This window comes from Rousettus aegyptiacus, unplaced genomic scaffold (genome assembly GCF_014176215.1).
Source record: "Rousettus aegyptiacus isolate mRouAeg1 unplaced genomic scaffold, mRouAeg1.p scaffold_m13_p_15, whole genome shotgun sequence".
Taxonomy (NCBI): Eukaryota; Metazoa; Chordata; class Mammalia; order Chiroptera; family Pteropodidae; genus Rousettus; species Rousettus aegyptiacus.
In genome coordinates, this window is record NW_023416290.1 from 19,298,949 (window position 1) to 19,319,270 (window position 20,322).

General features: G+C 39.1%; 1 long non-coding RNA gene across 1 annotated transcript; it reads left to right on the forward strand.

The window, feature by feature from the left end:
• Positions 1 to 2,858: 2,858 nt before the first annotated feature.
• LOC107500740 lies at positions 2,859 to 17,457 on the forward strand. The gene is made up of 4 exons (XR_001594587.2): positions 2,859 to 3,073; positions 4,084 to 4,135; positions 10,185 to 10,339; positions 17,320 to 17,457. It is a non-coding gene; the product is annotated as an uncharacterized LOC107500740 (long non-coding RNA).
• The last annotated feature ends 2,865 nt before the right edge of the window (positions 17,458 to 20,322 follow it).

A 20,322-nucleotide genomic window follows, 5' to 3' on the forward strand; every position in this document is an offset into this window, starting at 1 on the left:
AATTGGCATTCCCATCACTACATGGTCAATATATTAACTGATTATTCAATAAATGTTTTATGCATTCCTACCATGTAAGACACCTTCCTTAGTGAGCAGGTACTCCCTAGTGACAAGGCAACCTATACACTTTCAGGATGCACTAGTTAATGTAGTAAATTCTGCCTATTTCCATTCAAGGAGAATGCTTCTACTTTCCTTTCTTATAGCAGTCCAAAGAGAGGTGAGTGTGCAGCTAATACGAAGTCTGAGCTCATGTTTTCACATGTTCTACTTATTTTTCCATCCCCTGAACATAAGATTTGTACCTTCCAATAGTTTTACCAGGATCCTTTTACCAGCTGTTACTCATCAAGTATTTGATGGAGAGAGGAGAAACAAGGTATATGATCTGCACCTGAAGAAGGTCCTCAGTCAATCTTTCGAATTTGTCAAAACTGATTGCAAAAAAAATTGTCATAGTACAACGAACATCTGCAGAGTTAAATCTTTCTTGACCAACTGGCTAAATACCTAGGAGATAAGACAATGGAGATGGTAGTTCTAAAGAAACATGTTTGAGGGCACAGTAAGAAAACTCGCTGTGAGAACCTGAAGTTAGGGTTCCTAACTAAAGTTTTCTAATCTATGGTCCTGCAATCAATTTAGAGAGTGATAATCAGAATTCTTTTAACAACAAATAAAAATCCTATTAGAGTGGGTAAGGATAAATTACGTCCGATGAAGCTTTTCTCTGTGTGTGTGTGCGCGTGTGTGTGTTTCCATTCTGGGTCATATATAAAATGTATTCAACTATGAGTCACAGACAAAAGGCACACAAGCCTCTGCCTTACCTGTGAGTAGTTCTTTTTATTTGAAAGTAAAACAAAGCATTCTATATTAAGAAGGTAAGATCTACATAAGGATGGAAATAAAGGAATTCATTTTACCCAAGAAATAAATGGGGTAAGCCTTGCATTTTTCATAGTTACTAGAGGAGCTGGGGATAGATTAACACACACACACACACACACACACACACACACACGCACACACACACACACGCACACACACGCACGCGTGCGCGCACAGAAAACCACAATTAGCTTATCTCCCGATAAATTTCAGGTACTTCCTTCAGAGAATCCACATTATAATACCTTCTTTGGTGAAACAGAGCTAATAAACTAGGAAGTCTTTCTATTTTATTTTGTTTTTAGGTTTCTTGATTATATATTTCTTCTTTGATTTGCTGTAGATCCAAGAAAATGAAGAAAATGAGTTTTATAGGTATTGTTTTTAGCACCTATGGTAATCTGGAGCCAGACATTCAATCTTGGCTCTGTGGTTTATAAGCTGTATAACCTATCACAAGTTGCTAACTTCTCTATGCCTCATTTTCCACTGTAAAATGGGGAGAGCTGTCTTGTGACAATTAAATGAGAATAAACATGAAAAATACTTAGAATAGTAATCACCCTTGATTATTGTCTAGGCTGGCATCACTCTACCGGTCAAGGAACATTTGACCAGTAAAAGACTTCTCTTTGGTCTGTTGGAGTCACATTTTATTTGGGAAACAGGAAGGTTTTCTCCCACTGAGCATATTTTGGGCAGCATGATGTTATGTATAGTGGGAAGAACATGGCCTTTGGAGCCCAGACTGGGACTCAAAAGCTTGTCATATCTATTTGCTCACTGAGTGACCTTGAGTGATTTAATTGACATCTGAACCCATTTTTCCTTATCTAAAATGAATATCTAATACTCCTTGGATTGGAGATAATGCTTTAAAGCATTATCTGGAAAGGACTGACTCCTGTTAATTTTTTTCTTTCCCCTTTATAACAACTCCTCAGGAAGAAGAAAAGTTAATCCTTGTTCCAGGGCCCCTCGCTGTGTATTCCAAAAGTCCTTGGTGATTACTGCAAAGTCAGGGTGTGGCCCGCAGCTCTGACCACCACTAAGAATATGCCGTAGGCAAATATCACTTAAAATAAGACAAAGTGTCCCTGCTTAATCAACTATCTATATTCCAGATCTGTAGAACAAATTGTCATTCCCACAGGAATTGTCCTATTATTGGAATGTTTTTTTCTTGATAAAATTATTTAAAATGTTAAAAAAAGATTTCACAGAGCCATAATTTTCCTTCTTACTACAAATAGTTTTGTTTTCAGCTATAACTTGCAGTCTTCACTCACATGCAGATATAATTTCTCATAGTTTCTGTTAAGGGTTTTTGACAGAAAGTTTTATGTGACATTATTTATTTACCAGCACAGTTCTCACATTATCCTATAAAATAGCTCCAGAATAGACCACTTTGTAAAGTTTTATAATATTGGATATGAATATTATTTTTGGGTTTATGCTATAAGCCTTTTTATGACCATAGTTTTTTTCCATTTTATTTTTGTCTTTAGTAGATTATATTTTTGGAAAAAAAAATATGAAGACTTTGATGCTTTATATTTATAATGCATTTCTTTATAAAAATGACCTTTTGTTAACAAATAGTAGATTCTTCATCTCATACAGCCAGGAATTTGATTTGGGAGCTGATTTCAAACTTGGAGAAATTGGAGTACAAATACATTCAAACGGACCTGCCCTTAAAATTTATTGGGGCAATACATTCACTTCATTTTAAGATGTCCAGGAAAACCAATGCTGCTTATTTCAGCAGTGGAGTCTCATGACAAATCATATATCATTTCAAGAGATAAAAACCACCCTCAGTTTACTAGAAGTCTGGAGCAGAAATAAAGGAATGGGGGAAGGAGAACAGGAAAAGAATCTGTTACGCATACACTGTGTGCTGCAGAGCAAAAGGAAAGGGAAGGGAGCTCGCTGTGCTTAAAGAGGTAGGATGTAAACCTGTCCTTCTGAATGGGTATTATGTCCTATCGAAGACTATTGTTTCATGGAGCCCAGGCCTAACAATATCCCATTGTGGCAAATGCAAAGACGAGTTGGTTAAATCTCCGTTTTCCAGATCTCTTCCCTCATTTGAAGTCTCCAGGACTGTACCCCTGAGGATGGTTCTGCTCTCTCTGCCTGGGAACCCCAGGGCTGCCACCCTGCTGGCTGAGTAAGTAAAAACAATTTACAAGCTTCCTGATCTGGTTTAAAGACACTAAAAATCTCTCAACCTTGCTCTGATTTTTGTTAACTGTAAAGACTGTAGCATGTATTTCCAGAGAGATGACATGGGAAAAACTATCTCTGGAATTGCCAATCCAGAGTCTATTGCATATCTGCAAAGCCATCTTTGGAACTATAGGATGCTTCACACAGATGGAAGATGCTCTTAAGGGTTCTATACAAATCAGTGGATGGTTTGATATTTTCATTTTAAAGGAAATTTAAAGATCAGCTTCAACTGCAAGAGACTATTTGCTTGATATAGCATTAACTAAGTAGATTTTTAAATCCCTGGGCTAATACTAAAATATGACTACCTAGTGTTCTTGCACACAGATTTTTACACAGGGCACCTTTGCATTGCCACAGACTGCACAAGGAGTAGTTAACCAGCCAACTTGAAATGGTTGATAAGGAGGCATTGAGATGATGGAAAATTGCCTGTAAATCATCTACTTCTTGTTTACCTCTTAGATGGAGAAGGTGATAACTTCTAACGGAGAGGTTTTACATTGCTTGTTGATGGTTTCTACATAGAAGCATAAAAACAAAAACCCAAATGCTTTAAGGAAAAGGAAACGTTGTCATTCCCAATGTGTTCTGTGGCCGTGTCTTTCTTTGCCTTTTACTTTCTGTTTGGGTCAGAGGATCCTGGTACAGATTATCCTTGGTTCAAGATCCCAAGACGAGAATGCCTGCTGAACTTGGGCGTGCACAGAAAGAAAAGGGTGGTCTTGAGTCTTATAGGCTGATTTCTTTGAGAAGGGATGAGTTGCGGAGTCTAAAATGTACTCCTATATCTGGTCAGGGAGTCTGTGAAATGTAATTGGAAGAAAAGCATCCCAGCCCTGATACTTCCCTTCCCTGGGTGCCTATAAGTTAACTACTCAACCTCTCTGTTGTGTCCCTTCCTTTGTCTAGAAAATGAGGGTGTTAACTCTTCTATCTTTCTCCTAGGATACTGTTGAGGAACAAAGAGAACCAATATAGGTGAAAGTGCTTTATAAAAGTAAGTTATTTATATTTTATGTTGATTAAAAAACACTTAGAGAATAATGGTACTTGAGACTGCACCCGTGGCATAATTCTTTCAGGAAATATTAGTAACAGGTGAACCTCTTCTTAGCACCCCTCCTCTTTTACACTATTTGAGAACTGCTTTTCCTATTTGCAGAGGTTGTATTTCCTCCTTTCCTGCATGGGGGTCGGGGTGATAGGGAATCTACTGATAACCTAGGCCCAGCAGGAAGCCCATTAGCTAAACTCTGTGGAAAAGGTGGAAATAGACTAAGGGATATAGGAGACTTGTTGGGAAATAAACCAAAATACACATTTCTCCTGCTAGGACTATTTGATCGAACCCAGTTTTGGATGGACGAGACTTAGACGACATTGTCTAAATTGTGTTATGATCTTCTCAACTTAAAATGTCTGCATTTTATGTATCTAACTTTGTTGTGTATTTTTAAGAGGCTTTGGGTCCCAATTCTTTAGATCTATGCCCTGACTCACTAAAGCATTATTCTTTTTCCTTTCTAATTGTAGAAGAATAGAAATATGTATGCTCTCTATGTACGCACTGGATTCTCTTCACCAACCTCAGTGAATACTTAAGTGGTATCACATGGAAGCTTCATCAAGCTATAACAGAAAATTCATAAGTTAAATTATAATTCCCTCCATGTGATTTGTTCAGGCTCTCTTTCCTCACCTGTGAAACGTGGCATTTGGATAAGATGTTCCCATTCCATGCAAAAATGGAGTAAACAGTATCCTTTCACTATAGGGATTTTCTCTTCTGCTTCTGCCCCTACCCAGCCTTTCTTCCTCCTCCAGAGCTTAGTAAATAGTCAACCCAATTGCAGGGGCTGGAATGGGGGAAGGTTCCTGGATTCCTCTGGTCCACTCAACCCGCACCCACCTTTCCAATATTCACCAATGGGAAAACCCAAGATTTCTCTGAAAAGGTTTAGTTCAGATCGGCCAGCATATGGTGATCTACTCTTATAAAACAAACTCTGGGCTAGGTTCTGGGAATACAAAATAAGTGACTGCCTGTATTTTAAGGGTCTTTCCATCTTAGTGGAGGTCACTGCTCTCTCTACAAGGCACATGCTCAGATAGGAAGAGCACAAACAAAGCACTAAAGAACCTATAGCTGGTCAATTAGGCCTCACATCAGTAGACAGATCTCACAGCGGTGCGAGTTCAGATTCGTGGGGCTCCATGGTTAGCTTATACCAAATGGAGTAAATCACGAAGTGTTGGACTCTAAGGACTGTTGAGCTACTTTCTAAACATTCTAATATAATCAGATTTTATTCTGTTGGAGGTGAGAGACCAGTGGCTGGAGATCCAGGTCTCCGTTAACCTTCACACAATGGGGCTGATAAAGCCCTCTCTTCAAACAATGTCTTGGCAATCACCTTATCAGATGTAATTACATTTTCTAATCTTACAGTGACTTCCTTGCAGGTATTGAGGGACTCAGGTTAAGGCTCTTCCCAAAGGTTATCTGTTTAGGTTCTGTCCAGTTTAAGGTGGCAGGTCTAAGCTTTATTAAGCATTGTCCGGGCTCTACAGGTGGTGTCACAGCAAAGCAATCCCATAAACCTGAACAGATTGACCCCTAGTGCTAGGGGCCATCTAATCAATGTCTATCTCTGAACAATGCCTTCGGTACACCACCCATGCCCCTCCCTTCTGCTTGTAGAGCCTGAGACTGATGCAACCTCAAAGGTATTTGATGAATACCAGGGAGGTGCCTGGTTTGTTCAGTGTGACCACTTGAGCTATATTCACCTCACAGGTGAAGTTTGGATTACACTTGAGGCTCATGGTTGCTAGACCTAAAGATTTCACATACTAGAAGGTTGTCAGTGTGATAATGTGATTAAAGACAAGCGACATTAAAACCTACCCTGATCTGAGATTGTATTTTTTTAAAAAAACCTCCAGTAGATGCAATCACCAGTTCAGTTACATGCTTGTCATCATCCAGCACTTCTTATTTGTGAATTGATTGAAGAGAAAAAACCTTATAGCGAGTGAGTGGGGGAGGGACTATACTAGTATATGTCTAATTCACCTTTAATATTTTAAAGTTACTCAATATTTTCTTTTGGTGAATTCCTTTCTTCTTGTGGAATAGTTTCCTAGTAGTTTTAGATGTATCTGGCTCTGATCGGTCAGCTTGCTTAATTTAATTACAAGCCCCTTTACATTCTCAGTGAACAATTAAGAGACATCGCTATCCATCATACCTAAAGCTACAAGGTTAAAAAGCTCAGCATTTCTCTCTTTTCAAGTAATAACCTTGAATATCAGGTGAAATCCAAAAAAAAAAAAAAAAAAACCTTGCAAGTTTATTTTTCAGAAATAACTGTGGAAAACTTTCATTCTAGCACATTGGTTCCTATCTTAACATTCTCAGTGCTCATTTTTTACCTCTGCACATTACACCCAAGTTCTTCAGGGAGTAAATGTTAAGATGTGGGACAGCAGAGGTGTCCTTACGAAGAAGTCCTCTTGTATTTTGTTTCAAAATCTGTCCTTTCAGAAGTGATAAATGTTTCCGACATCCAGTTAATTTAGGCACTGTGAAGGGTAAATTCTCTGGTCTGGCATGATCAGAGAAGTTCTGCCCAATGCAATTCAGAAGTCTGTGTCCTGGGAAAACGTGGTACCCAAAAACCTCTTCACAGCTCTGCCACTAAACTAGTTTTGTGATCAGGAAATCACTGGGCTTCTCTGTAGCTTGAAATTTGCCTTTTCATGAGGGAATGAGACCTGTGATGTCACTTCTAGGTCTAAAATTCATGTTCCAAGGATTTTGAGAACTATTTAGTGTAATCTACTTAAACAAAGTGATATGGTTAATACCAAGATGAAGACTCCGCTAGAAAAAAAAAAAAGGCAAAATTCTAACCATTTAAAAAAGTTACATTTATTAAATGAACATTTATTACCAAGTGCCAGGTAAGCTCTTCTCAAGAAAACACGAGCTTAAAATGCTAACTTTGGGGTAGGTGCTGTTATCACATTCATTTTTTAGGTGAAGAAACTTAGGTTTCTTCACCTAAAGGATAGAAATATTCTCAGGGACACACACCAGCAAGCAGTGGAGCTAGGATTAGAGTGAATCCAGACCTCTTTTTCTTTGCTAATATTCGTAGTGATTTGGATTGTATCTCGTCTGTAAATACCAGGGATTGTGCAGGGCAATCAGGGCTGGGACTGGGACTAACCTAAAATTCTCCTTTATTTACACGAACTTGGATTTTTGTTTAAATTTCCTTTATAGCCCTCTACGGTAAAATCTGTAAGTTCTTGCATGAATCGGAAGAAGAAAATGTCAATGATTCTTGTTGGGGAAAGGAGAGTATGAAATATAATTAGATGATTGGAGGAAATAACCAGTTTCAAACTGCTTTAATCAAGTGAATTATTTATTTGTTATACAAATAGAATGGGGCCATCAAAGCTAATTTGTGTTTCTATCTTTAGAGAGTGATCATTGTGATCAGTAGAGTTTCTGAAGATATTTTAACAATTCCACCCAGTCTCCACTCCTCCCACCCCTAATTAGGCAAATCGGACCTGGAGTCCTGAAGATCCTGCCTCTCTGTAATGGAGGTGGGAGAAAGTTGCATGTAAGCAAGCAAGCTATGCAAAGAATATATAGAGGACACTGAATTTCATGAATGAAATGGCCTCCGAGCTCCCCAGAGTAGCTTATTTCCAAACTTCCTTTGCATTAGAGAACATGATTTGAAACCACAGCCAGCCAGAATTAAAAGACGAAGCCCATTTTCCATGAGGGAGGGCCCTTCTCCACGGAATGCCCTTCCTCTCATATTCTTACAAAATGGCGATTCACTGACCCTCTGAGTATGGACTCTTCCCCGACTCTCCTATTGGCGGCCCTGCCCAGCGGCTAACAATAAACTCTCCAGTAGCCTCCTCTTGTGAGTAACCTGTGGACAGGTAGCCAAAGAAGCAAATGAGACAAGACATTCAGGCTGAAACAGCAGCCTATGCAAAGTTGGGAGAAGAAAGTACGTACAAGCCACTCACAAACACTGAGCAGAGGTTCTTCAACTTGGCTGCCTGTTAAAATTGCCTGGGGAGCTTGAGAAAGTCCCCATGCTCATGTTGTATTCCAAATTAATAAGCGGAATCTCTAGGATTGGGACACAGACATCTGTGATTGCAGCAAAGCCACCTTTGAGACCTCGTGGCCTGGAGCACAGAGAGTGAGCCCAGAGAAAGGCCGGAGATGAGGCTGAGGGCTGGCATTGAACAGTACGTGGAGTTGAGAGTGGGCCTTTTAATGAATTTTTTGTTTGTTTGTTTGTTTGTTTGTTGTTGTTGTTGTTGTTGTTGTTGTTTTAATTATGAGAGGAGCATGACCAGGTGCTGCAGGTGAATTAGGAATAGGAAAGACAACAACTGTGAAGCAAGAAAGACAGTGAAGAGGCTGCTGACAGGAGATGTTAGTGACTGGCCAGGCCTAATTCCTGACACAGTTAGAATCCAGAGCATACAGAAGATAGGGTTCAGATGGCAGAGGAAGTGATATCAGAAGAATCAGGGAGTGGGAACAGCTACATGACCAAAGAGGATGAAGAATGAAGAGTGGGTCATGACTATCCAAAGCAGCTTCATTGTAGGCTTCTCCTATTACATCTTTTCAAGATATGAGAGCTGCGACAAGCCGATGAGACCAGCAGCTTTTGGTCCTCTGCTCTGTGCTATCGCTCTGGCCACAAGAGTCACTTGCTCACCATGGATGAGTACACAACCAGAAGATCAGGAGTTATCACCTCCAGCCTAGCAGTGAATGCACCTATGTCTTAGGGTCCTGATCAGGTTTCATCAGCATCATGAAAGTATCTATAAAGTGACCATCTTCTCCAAACCAAAAACTAGAACACAGGAGTTGAGCATGAATTTTTATAACACTTCAGGTATAATCTCAGAGATACCATTTGGATACTAAAATATTGAAATTTCTAAGTTTTGGGGTTTTTTTTTACTTTTTTTGTGAATATAAAGACTGGCTATTTAAAACAGGACTATGCTAGAAAATCCTGGAAGCATATTATCATATATTGCTTGTATTATATACTTGGTAGAAAATGATCTTGAAAATCTTCTCCTAAAATGAAAACATTAGCCCAGAAATAATAATAAGCTTTCATGAGCATCAGTCTTCTAAAGTCATTTTTGAATCTACACAAATTTGATGTAAGAGAGGAAAGAAGAACCAAGAAATAAAGGAGTTTCCAGAAATGAGACAATAAAAATAAAATCCTTTGATTATGTCTATGGAGAAAAAAAACACATAATTTAAATTACGATATAAAGCCGTGAGGAAGAAACCCAGCTCCATGACTGCAAATTTAACTAAGTATTTAGCATTAAATTCATTCTTAGATGAATTCCAGTTAAGGGTACCAATGAATTATAGTGATGAACAAAGACTGCTGAGCAGAGCACTGGGTCCCAGCCTGGGGGTGCCCTCACAGCAGCCCCTCCTTTCTGGCCCTCAGATGCCACATCTGAATAAGGAGCCATTGAAATAAGTAAGTAATTCTGTATCCTACTGCCCATTAGAATCACTTAGAGAGATTTTAAAACATATCAACGTCCCTAGAAATTTCCAGAGCTATTAAATTAGACTCTGGCTAAGGGTTCTTGGCAACAACAATGTTTTTAAAACCTTCCCAAGTGGTTCATCAGCATTACCATCATGGAATGTTACTGGATGAGCTAGATGATTTCTATACTCTCTTTCAAAAATTAGGTTTCTATATCATGGGACACTTCTCCCTCAGATTCTCATTCCAGAAAAGAAAATCCAGAATAGCGCAAGCTTCCTTTTGTTTTCAGCTCTGAGACATACACATGCAAAGATGCTGCACATGGAGGTCGAGACCAACATTTTAAAAGGGGAAATGCTTTCAGGCTTTAGGTACAACCCTCAACATCTTGATATTTGGTTTGTTTTAAGGAGAAATTCTAAGTTGTTTCTAAAAGATGTTTGGTGCTTTCAGGTACACTGAAATGTCTTCAGCTGAGCAAGAAGAAAATGAAAACGGGACAGGGTCCTTTGCCAAGGGCGAATGCCGTACCGTGAAGCCGGCACTCACGTGGGAAACTGGCTCCGAGCGGTGGTGGCGTTCCTGCTAGGAACCTTTATGCCAGTGGAGTGAGCAGTTTCTCCAAATACAATAGAACCTCTGCCACTTTGAAGATAAGCTTGCACAGGCCTCTTAAAACAATAATTCTGTACTTTCTTTCCTGTTTCTAGATTTATTTTAAGTATTAGTATAAAATGTCAGAGCAGCTGATAGCAGCCAGATCAGTTTGTATAAAACTCAACTGCCTGTTTGTAGTATATTACAGCTATATTTGACACAGGAAAATACTTAATCATGCATGCTATCAGCACACCACACCCACCTTTGTGAGGACCCTTGGAGGCTGTGAGATTTATCACTGTGAACTTGAACTGGATGGACAGGCCCTAATGGATAACTCAGGCTGCTTCTGAGAAGTTAAGGCTAAAAGCGTACCATCCCCAACCCAACGGCCAAGAGAAAGGTCAGGAATGCAAGCCACCTCCCAAGAACGGCCCAAGTGTATTCCACCTATGCCCTGACTTTTATCTCGAGCTGCTGCAATTTCATGAGTATAAATCTGATGACGTTGGAAGAACCTCTCTATGCCCCATTTTGCCTCCAAAATTCCTTTTTCTGAAGTCCCCTTAACCACATTTTCCTCTTCACATCAACTGATAAGTGATACTGCTTAAATAGGAAGGGCTAGCATTTGTGTGGTGTTTTTGCAGTTAACCGTCTTTTCCTGCATATCATTTCATTTGCACTTCACAGTGCTCTGGGAGGCTGGCACCTGGGAGGCTGGGGTTAGGGGGTGGAGGTGGTCATTCTCTACATTTTATGCATTGGACATTGGAGGCCCTTAGAGATAATGGAGCTGACCAAGGAGAAGCTGTTCACAGGGGAACCCAGTCCAGAAGTCCCATTCCTAAATCTTCCCTCTTGAATGGGAAGCACTTGGGCCATGGGATTTGGTGTTTGCGTTTGACTACAAGTCAAGAAGTCGAGACTGCACTCTTGGTTTCAGCATTCTATAGGGAATATGTGACCTTACACAAATCACCACTAACTTCACCTCTGAAATAGGGATGATTGTACCCATGTATCCAAAGGGCTATACCCAGACAGAGATGCATATCTAAGAGGATTGAAGTAGAATGGATAGGAAAATATTATTACCTTGTCATTAAATTTTAATATTTTTATACACCTATTTGGAATTACACTCTGGAGCCAGAATAGTCAGAACCCAGCTCTTCCGAGGTGCTTACTAAACCTCTCCTGGCCTCAGTTTCCTCATCTATAAAATAGCCACAGAAAATCCTACAGATTTCTTTTCTTTGTATCATGGATATTTTAAAATATATTTTAAAGGTAGAGGGAAATAATAGAATGAACCACCATGTATGCATCACCCAGTCCCAAACATTTTTTCTTGAATTCTTTAAAACTAATCCTCAGGCGTCATGCCATCTCACCCACCTCTGACTAATTAGGTTATGCATTTCCTCACATCACCGCCATGCTATTGTCACACCTAGCAAAATTAACAATAATTCTTCAACATCATCTAATATTTAGTCCATAGCCAATTTCCATGATTTTCTCAAAGATGTATTTTCACAGTATGTTTATTCACTTAGAATGTGAATAAGGTCCAAATATTGAATGCAATTACTGTGCATCTTAAGGTACTCTTATTCTGTAACAACTCTCTCTCTCCCTCTCCCTTTCCCTCTCTCTCTCTTCCCCTCCTCCACCCCTCACATCACAACCTTTCTTTATTGGAAAGCCATATCACTTGTCTTGTGGAATGTTCCACATTCTAGAGTAGGTCGATTGCTTCCTTTTAGTGGCATTTAACTTCGATCTCCTCCATTCTCTGTCTGTCACAGGTTTCATGGTAAGGATTACATGAGTTAATATCTGTAAAACACTTAGCACCTGTATTAGTTTGAAGGGCTGCTGTAACAAAGTATCACAGACTAAGTGGCTTAAACAACAGAAATTTATTGTGTCAGTTCATAATCAAGGCGTTGACAGGGTTGGCTCCTTCTGACAGCTGTAAGGGAAGGGTCGGTTCAGGCCCCTCTCTTTGGCTTGTAGATGGCTGTTTTCTCCCTGTGTCTGCGCACATCATCTTTCCTCTATTTGTGTCTGTTTCTGAGTCCAAAGTTTGTCTTTGTATTAGGACACCTGTTATATTGGATTAGACCTACGCTAATGACCTCGTTTAACTAGTCACAGCTGTGATGACCCTATTTCCAAACAAGGTTAAATTCTGAAGTCCTGAAGGCTAGGATTTCAACATATGAATTTTGTAGAGACACAATTTAACCCATAACAGCATGATACCTGGCACACTGTAAAATTTCTATAAATATTAGTTGTCAATAATTCCATTATTAATGTTATATCATTATTCATTAAAGAACTAAATGAATTAATACGTGTAAAACATTGAGCACAATACCTAGAACATAGTAAAATTTCTATAAACATTTGTTATAAAGTTGTAACATTTTACAGTGTTACTTATTTAGTAATTGTGGGTGGCTGTGGTGTTAAATAAGAATATCCTGATATGCGGGCCAGAAGAAAACACAGCCTTTCATGACGTTGAACATTGTGAGAAGAGTGATAATATATTTTCAGATCATCAGAAATGATAACTGATTGAAAAGAAATCCTGGAGTCTAACAAGGGTGCTTAACACCTTCACGTTATCATTGCCATAGTGAGAGGGGCTGAGTCTCTAGCAGTGGGGAGACCAGGGGCTGCCCAGATCAGGAGCTGGCATCTAGGGGAATGGGGATATTGCACCATTGTTATGGTACCTTTGTTTTCTGTCCCCATCCATCCTCCAGGTAGCCTTTTGATCTTGATTTAGCTTCCCTGTAGACTTCCCTCTTGGTAAGACACAAAGACCATGACTCTTGTGTCTCAAACCAATTTCATTTGTTTGAACAGTAAAAACCAGTTTTCCCTTAGAAACTGACTACCCCGGATAAGCTGAAAAGCCAGAATAATATGACCGGAGTTTGACAGCTCTTCAGATATGAAGAGTTAATAATGAGGAAAGAATTGAAGACAATATCAAATGTCTAAGTCAGAGTTTCTAGAGGATACTATATCACATATAGAGTAGGAAAAGGGAGAATCTATCAAAGTATCGGTGATCTTCAGGCCTTCCCTAACACACCAACCCTTTAATATCTTGTGGTGGAGGGCCTATGGAAGTACTTGTCATTTCAGGGGCTATACTTCACTTCCATGTTCATTTAACAATATGTAATAAGCGCTTGCATGTCATCCAAGAAGCACATGGAGTTGACTAAGGACTATAAGACACACACATAAGTAACTAAAAATGCAAATGTATTGGTTATTGTATTATATGTCATTTAGGATGTTGTCGGCTGCAAATAATAGAAAATTCCAATTTTTAATTTGATTAAAAAAGTAAAATAAATGTATATCTCACCAAGAAGTCTATAAATAGGGTGATTCTAGGACCAGTTATTATAACAGCCCAAGGATATCATCACAGACCCAGGTTCTCATCATCTTTCCCCTCCGCCATCTATGTATGTTAGCCTTGGTCTCAAGCTTGTCCCCTCACAGACACAAGAGGGCAACGGTTTTAGTCTTTACCCACGACACAACAACATTGGGTAGAGAACAGAGTCCAATGTTTCCATTTGTTTTTCTTTCACTTTTATGGTCAGAAGCTCTTCCTTGGATCTGCCCCTCTTCCCACTTCCTCTATGTGTCACTTATCAGAACTATGCCCATGACCTAGTTTATATCAGTCACCAGCAAAACAAATAATATTAACCTGATAGTTTGCACCAGTCAAGATTCAACACTCTGGACCTGGGAAGGAAGCCCTGGACACCAGACAAACACTGACATAAAATCTGGATTCTGTTATCAAGAAAGAAAAGCAGGGAGAAGGGAAGGATGAGTATTAAGTGGACAATTAACAGGATTTACTGCAATAAGCATATTGTCACTGGTACATTTACTTGAAGCTGTTTAGCCCCATCCCACAGATCTTTAGACAGATCTAAACCTGGACACTGAAGTATTTGAGAGTCTTCCATTGCTTTTCAAGAGAAAGGAAAAACACCATTTTCCTCCAGAACTGAGGACAGCTCTTAAATAATCATGGTAGCACTGTGCTAAACATTGTAGGCCCATTGGCTCTTTTAGTTCTTATCATAGTCCTGCAGAGTGAATACCTTAGGTTCATTTACACAAATTAAAGAAAACAAAAACAAAAGCTTTGCTCAAGGAAGTTAAGTAACTTGCCAAAGTCACATAGCTAAGAAGTGATAGAGGTGAGAGCCAGCCCAGTCCTATTTCATGTCAAAGCCCCCACTCTTCCAGTACACATCTCTCCTTAGTAATTCCTAAGACGAGCTTGTGAGGAGCAGAGGTTTCTAGGGTCTGTGTTGACAGTAGGTGTTGGGGAAAGAAAATTGTATAACCTCCGATAGGTGCTGTGCTGCTACAGAATATGAGGCTAAGGAGCTGGGGTGGAAAGGTATCCTAGAGAGCTTGTCCAGGGGGAGATGCCAGTCATTAGAGGACTGTCTGAACAGAGACCTCCTTCTCTTTCTGCTCAGAAAAGGTGGATACTCAGTACTGCTGATTGTAATGGGAGAAATAGGATTGACTTATACATCTATCAGACATTCATGCCAAAAAGTCAGATTATTTTATAAAACTTTTTTTTAGAAAAGCTGGAATCTACTCTGCATTCCTCTAAGTTACAAGTCAAGGCTAATTACACAGTTGTGTTTCACTTCACAGTGTACAAAGTGTTTCCATGTGCACCATCTCATCTGATATCTGAGATGTCATTGTGTCCCTCTCGGGTGATGAAACTGAGCCAGTAAATCAATGCTGTCCCAGAGGACTTTCTGTAATAATGAGAATGTTCTGTATCTGCTTGCCCAGTACTATAGCTACAAGCCATATGTAGCTATTTAGCACATGAAAGGTGAATAGTATGATTGAGGAACTGAGTTTTTAGTTTTAACTAATTTTAGTTTACTTTAAAGAGCCACATGTGTCTACAGCCATGCTACCCTGAACAAGCCTGATCCCAGTGGAAGACCAGGGGTTGTAGGCATAAAAGACAACAAATAAACAAGTAAATAAGTAAGTAAATAAATAAATAAATAAATAAAGCCATATGTAGCCAGTGGCTACTGTAGTGAATGGTACTGTTGTAGATGTTGAGTGACTTACCCAAGTTTATTGCTTTAATAAGCTCAGCTCCCCTATTTGTGGTAACACATTGCAACAGGAATTATTCCTGTGTTCTTGAGTTAATCATCAACTTTATTTAAATGCTGGAAATTAAATTCCATTGTGAAAACTTCTCATGTATGAATTAGCTAAGGTAAAGGAACGAAAACAGTTTAAGTGAACTTTCCCTTATGTCAATTAGGTCTGAATTTGTTGGGCAATGGGATCATAACATATATTCCATCACATGAGTGAAGTTTTCCACTCAGCTTGTAAGTAGAAGAATGAGCTTCTGAACCCAGTAATGCAGGCAATTGCATAAGATAGCCTAGTCACTGAAGGACATGACCTTAACTGTCCTTCACCTTCTGGGAGAAAAAAATAGAATAAAGTCTCTCTTGTGGTTTGCTCTGATAACCATAAATTCTGGAAGGTTCTAGGCACAAAATATAAATTACTATCTGACATGAGTCCTGCTTGTCAACACCACTTGTGTCTCTTGAGGAGACCTAGGGAGCAGGAGAAGGAGTAGAGGAAGGATGAATTTTCATTGGTGAAATCTCATGCTTTAACAGAAAATGTGGATGAAGGGAATAAAGAATGGAAGTCCCCGGGGAAAACACTTATTGAATTTGAGAATGTAAGTATAGTCTTCTATTCATTTAAACAAATACTTCATCCACCAATATGATGAGGACTGTCATCTCACTCTTTGTAAGGGCTTAGGTACCGTTTCTTATCTGCATTCTCTGCCTACTAAGGGATTTTAGAAATGGCTGGGAAAATCTGCCAACAACAACAACCCCAGCACCCGCCCAGCCACGACCTTTAGGAGGCTCGGGTTGCCCTATCGCGTGAAGTTGAGGGATTCTCCACATGTACATTCCTATCTCACAGCCTGCTTTTAGATAGGCCCCTTCCTTCCTGCATAGATATAGGTTAGCCAGGCAGGTGACCCTCACCTCCACCCCGGATTTAGTCAAAAACTTCATTTCATCACCATTATTAATAGTTGGGTGTGCTAATGTTTCCTGAAGAACATGATAAGAACCACACAGAATCAGAAGGAAACAAATCCATGACTCAGCACTTTTCCCTCGTGCTCGACAGCCATGGAAAGGTCTGTTTGACCTAAGGATATCTGTGGGGTTTGGGATGGTTGCCAATTGAAGATCTAATGTTGTGTGGGATAAGGGTGTGCAGCCACTGAAATTCAGAAAAATAGTAAGTAGGTAGTCTCTATAACGCCACTCTCTAGCCCTCTGGCTACCTAAAGTGGATTAGCTGAACTACCTTTTTAACTTAATTACAGTTCTAGTTTCTGATTTCTGCTTCCTGAATTCCAGTTAGTTTGCCAAAGGAAGGGAACTTAAGGTTTACTGAGAATTATGTTCAAGGTTTTTATATCTATATCAGACTAGTCTTTCCAACTTTCTGTTGTGATAAGAAATATTAACCTATTTTATAGATGGGGAAGCTGAGGTTCAAAGATGGTCTGAGATCACCTAGCTCATTAGAGGGAGGGCCATAATCCAAATCCTGATTCTCAGTCTTCTAGTACCAAGTTGCCACCTCAGGCAGCATGCTTGGAATGGAGATAGGGTACCCACTTGTCATAGACTGACTGTGTCCCCAAAGAGTCATATGTTGAAGCCCTAAACCCCAATATGACTGTATTTAAAGATATGACCATTAGGGAAGTAATTAAGTTTAAATAAGGTCGTAAGAGTGGGGCCCCAATACTATAGGATTGACATTCTTACATGAAGAGGAAGAGATACCAGGGATCTCTTTTCTTCTATTCACACAGGGAAGGAGCCATGTGAAAACACAAAGAAGACAATCGTCTGTAAGCTGGGAAGAGAGCCTCACCAGAATTCAACCCTGTGGGCACTTCAACTTGAGACTTTTAGCTTCTAGAACTATGAGAAAATAAATTTCTGTTGTTTAAGCCACCCAGTGTGTGGAACTTTTCTTTGTTATGGCAGTCCAAGCTGAGTAATATATAACCAAGTTTGAAGCCTTTAAGACTTTCTCTTTAAACTTCCTCATGAATGCTCATCAATAGATGATTGGATAAAGAAATGGTACATACATGTAATAGAATATTACTCAGCCATAAAAAATGAAATCTTACCATTTGCAACACGGAAGCACCTAGAGGGTGTGATGCTATGTGAAATAAGTCAAACAGAGAAAGATAAATATTGTATGATCTCACTTACATGTGGAATCTAAAGAACTAAAACAAACAAAAAACAGAAAGAAACTCATGGATACAGAAAATGAATTGATGGTTACCAGATGGAGGGGTATTGGGGGGATGGGTGAAAAAGGTGAAAAGATTTAGAAGTACAAATCAATAATTACAAAATAGTTTGGGGATGTGAAGTATAGCATGGGGAATATGGTCAATATTATAATAACTATATATAGTGTCAAATGGGTGCTAAGTTAATCGGAGAATCACTTCATAAAAAAACAAACAAAAATTCCTCATGTAACACTCAAAAAAATGTTATGTCCTACATCCACATCTCACAACACCTCACCTATCTGCCTCTCCAACAGGGCCTGGGCTAGGGTGAGGTGAGTGAGGCGATTTTCCAGGGGACGAAAAAACACAGTAATTTCTCAAGGACTCCAAAAATCTCAATAATTAAGATAAATAACATTTTAATGAAATACTTTTTAAATTAAAATTAATGCAAAAAATCCATGAGGTTTTAGCTATTTTGTAATTTTGCCCACAGCTAACCATGGTTGACAGTTATTTCTCACTGGCTTTTAAATGTCAGTAGAACCCCCATTAGTGAACCTCAACTCCACACTTGAGATAAAGGAATTCTTCTCTTTTACCATGACAGATTATTATCAAGTTGTTAATAACAATGAACAAGTTTGGGCTGAATGCTGGCTGTGCTGCAGACTTTCTCCTGGGTGCAGAGTATTTAATAATGAACAAGGGAGATGAAGCCAGCCTCACAGAGAGGGCAGTCTGCAGAGGGACACAAATAAGTAAGGTGCAATAACAGTCTACAGTGCTCAGGTTACAGTGGGTATGTGCAAAGGAGCATGGATGATAGAGGGACACAGAAGACACCTAAGCCTGACCAAGGGCATCAGTATTCCCAGAGAAAGTGGCGTCTTGGTTTACCAAATGATAGGGGCAGGAAAACATGACTCCACACAGAGGAGAATGTGTATAAATCCTGTTTACTGATTACTGAGTACTTATCATTAGTTAGAAAATCACAAGCATCATGGTGTTGCAAGTTCACGACATCCTACAAAAAGGTGTGCTTCTTTCTCACACACTTCCATCTAATCCATCAACAAAGTCTACCGATTCCTTCTTCAGAACAGAGAGGCCAACTACCTCTTGACAAGTCCATTCTTACCTTCCAGAATCCTAATTGGTCTCTTGGCTTCCTCCTTTGCCCTATTCTGCCATTTCTCAATTCCGGTGCCAGAAATTTATGATTTATCCTGTTAAATCATAAATCTGATCACGTCACTTCTCTGGCCCAAACCTCCCAATTGCTTTTCATTCCTACTCAGACTAAAGCCAAATAACCTGCAAAGTCTCCTTTTCTCTCACCTCATCTCTTATAACAACTCTATAATTTACTTACCTTGTATTTTGTTTGTATCCCTCACTGACTGCTCCCCCCCCCCAAAAAAAAACACCAGAAAAACAAGAAAAGTCAACTTTATTTGATTTACTACAGTGAAAAAAGAAACTACCTTGACAGAATCTTAGTGGTATTTAAAAATAAGTTAGAGCAGAGTATTTTTAAAGGCTGAGGGCTTGAGCTAGGTGATAATAAGGATGATCTCACAAGATGGGAAATTGGCTAGATTTGGATAATTTATGACATACTAGCTTAGAATCTGTGGGAAAATTGAGGTGAGGGTATTATAGGACCTGGTAAATAAACTATTAACCTTGATAAATAAGCACCATTTCCTAGTATTGTGTAATACATAAATTGAGAATTATTTCTGTTTCAGTTCTCACTCCACTAGAACGTAAGCTCAATGAAGATATTAATTTATTTTTTTGTTTTGTTCACTTGTATCCCATCTTACAGAAGAATGCCTGTAAGTTTGGACCAAGTATCAATAAATGCTTGTTGTATGAAAGAATGAATGTTATTATTCCAATTTTTAAAATAAGGAACCTGAAACTCAAATAACTTTCCTTGGTCACCTAACTAGAAAATAAGACAACATCTGATATTTGAACACAGGGCTATTTGATTCTAAAGCCAAACTCTCCTGTGCCACCTGGATTCTGGAAATTAATGTCTATTGAGGCTCTGGGTTGTGCTTTTAATACATTTTGTTATGTAACTTGATACTCTATAATGCAAGTACCATTATTATTCCCCTCTGAAGGATGAGGAAACTGAGTCCTACAGAAATTAAGTTACCCAAGTTCAAAAAGCTTTCAGGTGCAGAGACAGTTGTCAAAGTTGGGTTACTGTGATTCAAAACACTATGCTCTATTTCAAAACGTGGGCACAACCTAAATGTCCATTAACAAATGAATGGATAAACAAAATGTGGTATATACATACAGTGAAAATTATTCAGCCTTAAAAAGGAATGAAATTCTGACACATGCTACGACATGGATATTGGAAACATATGTTATCTGAAATAAGTCAGACACAAAAGAACAAATATTGTGTGACTCCACTTATACAAGGTACCTAGAATAGGCAAATTCACATAGACAGAAAGTAGAATGGTAGTTACTAGGCACTGGGGGAAGGGGAGGATGGAGGATTATTGTTTAATGGTTTCT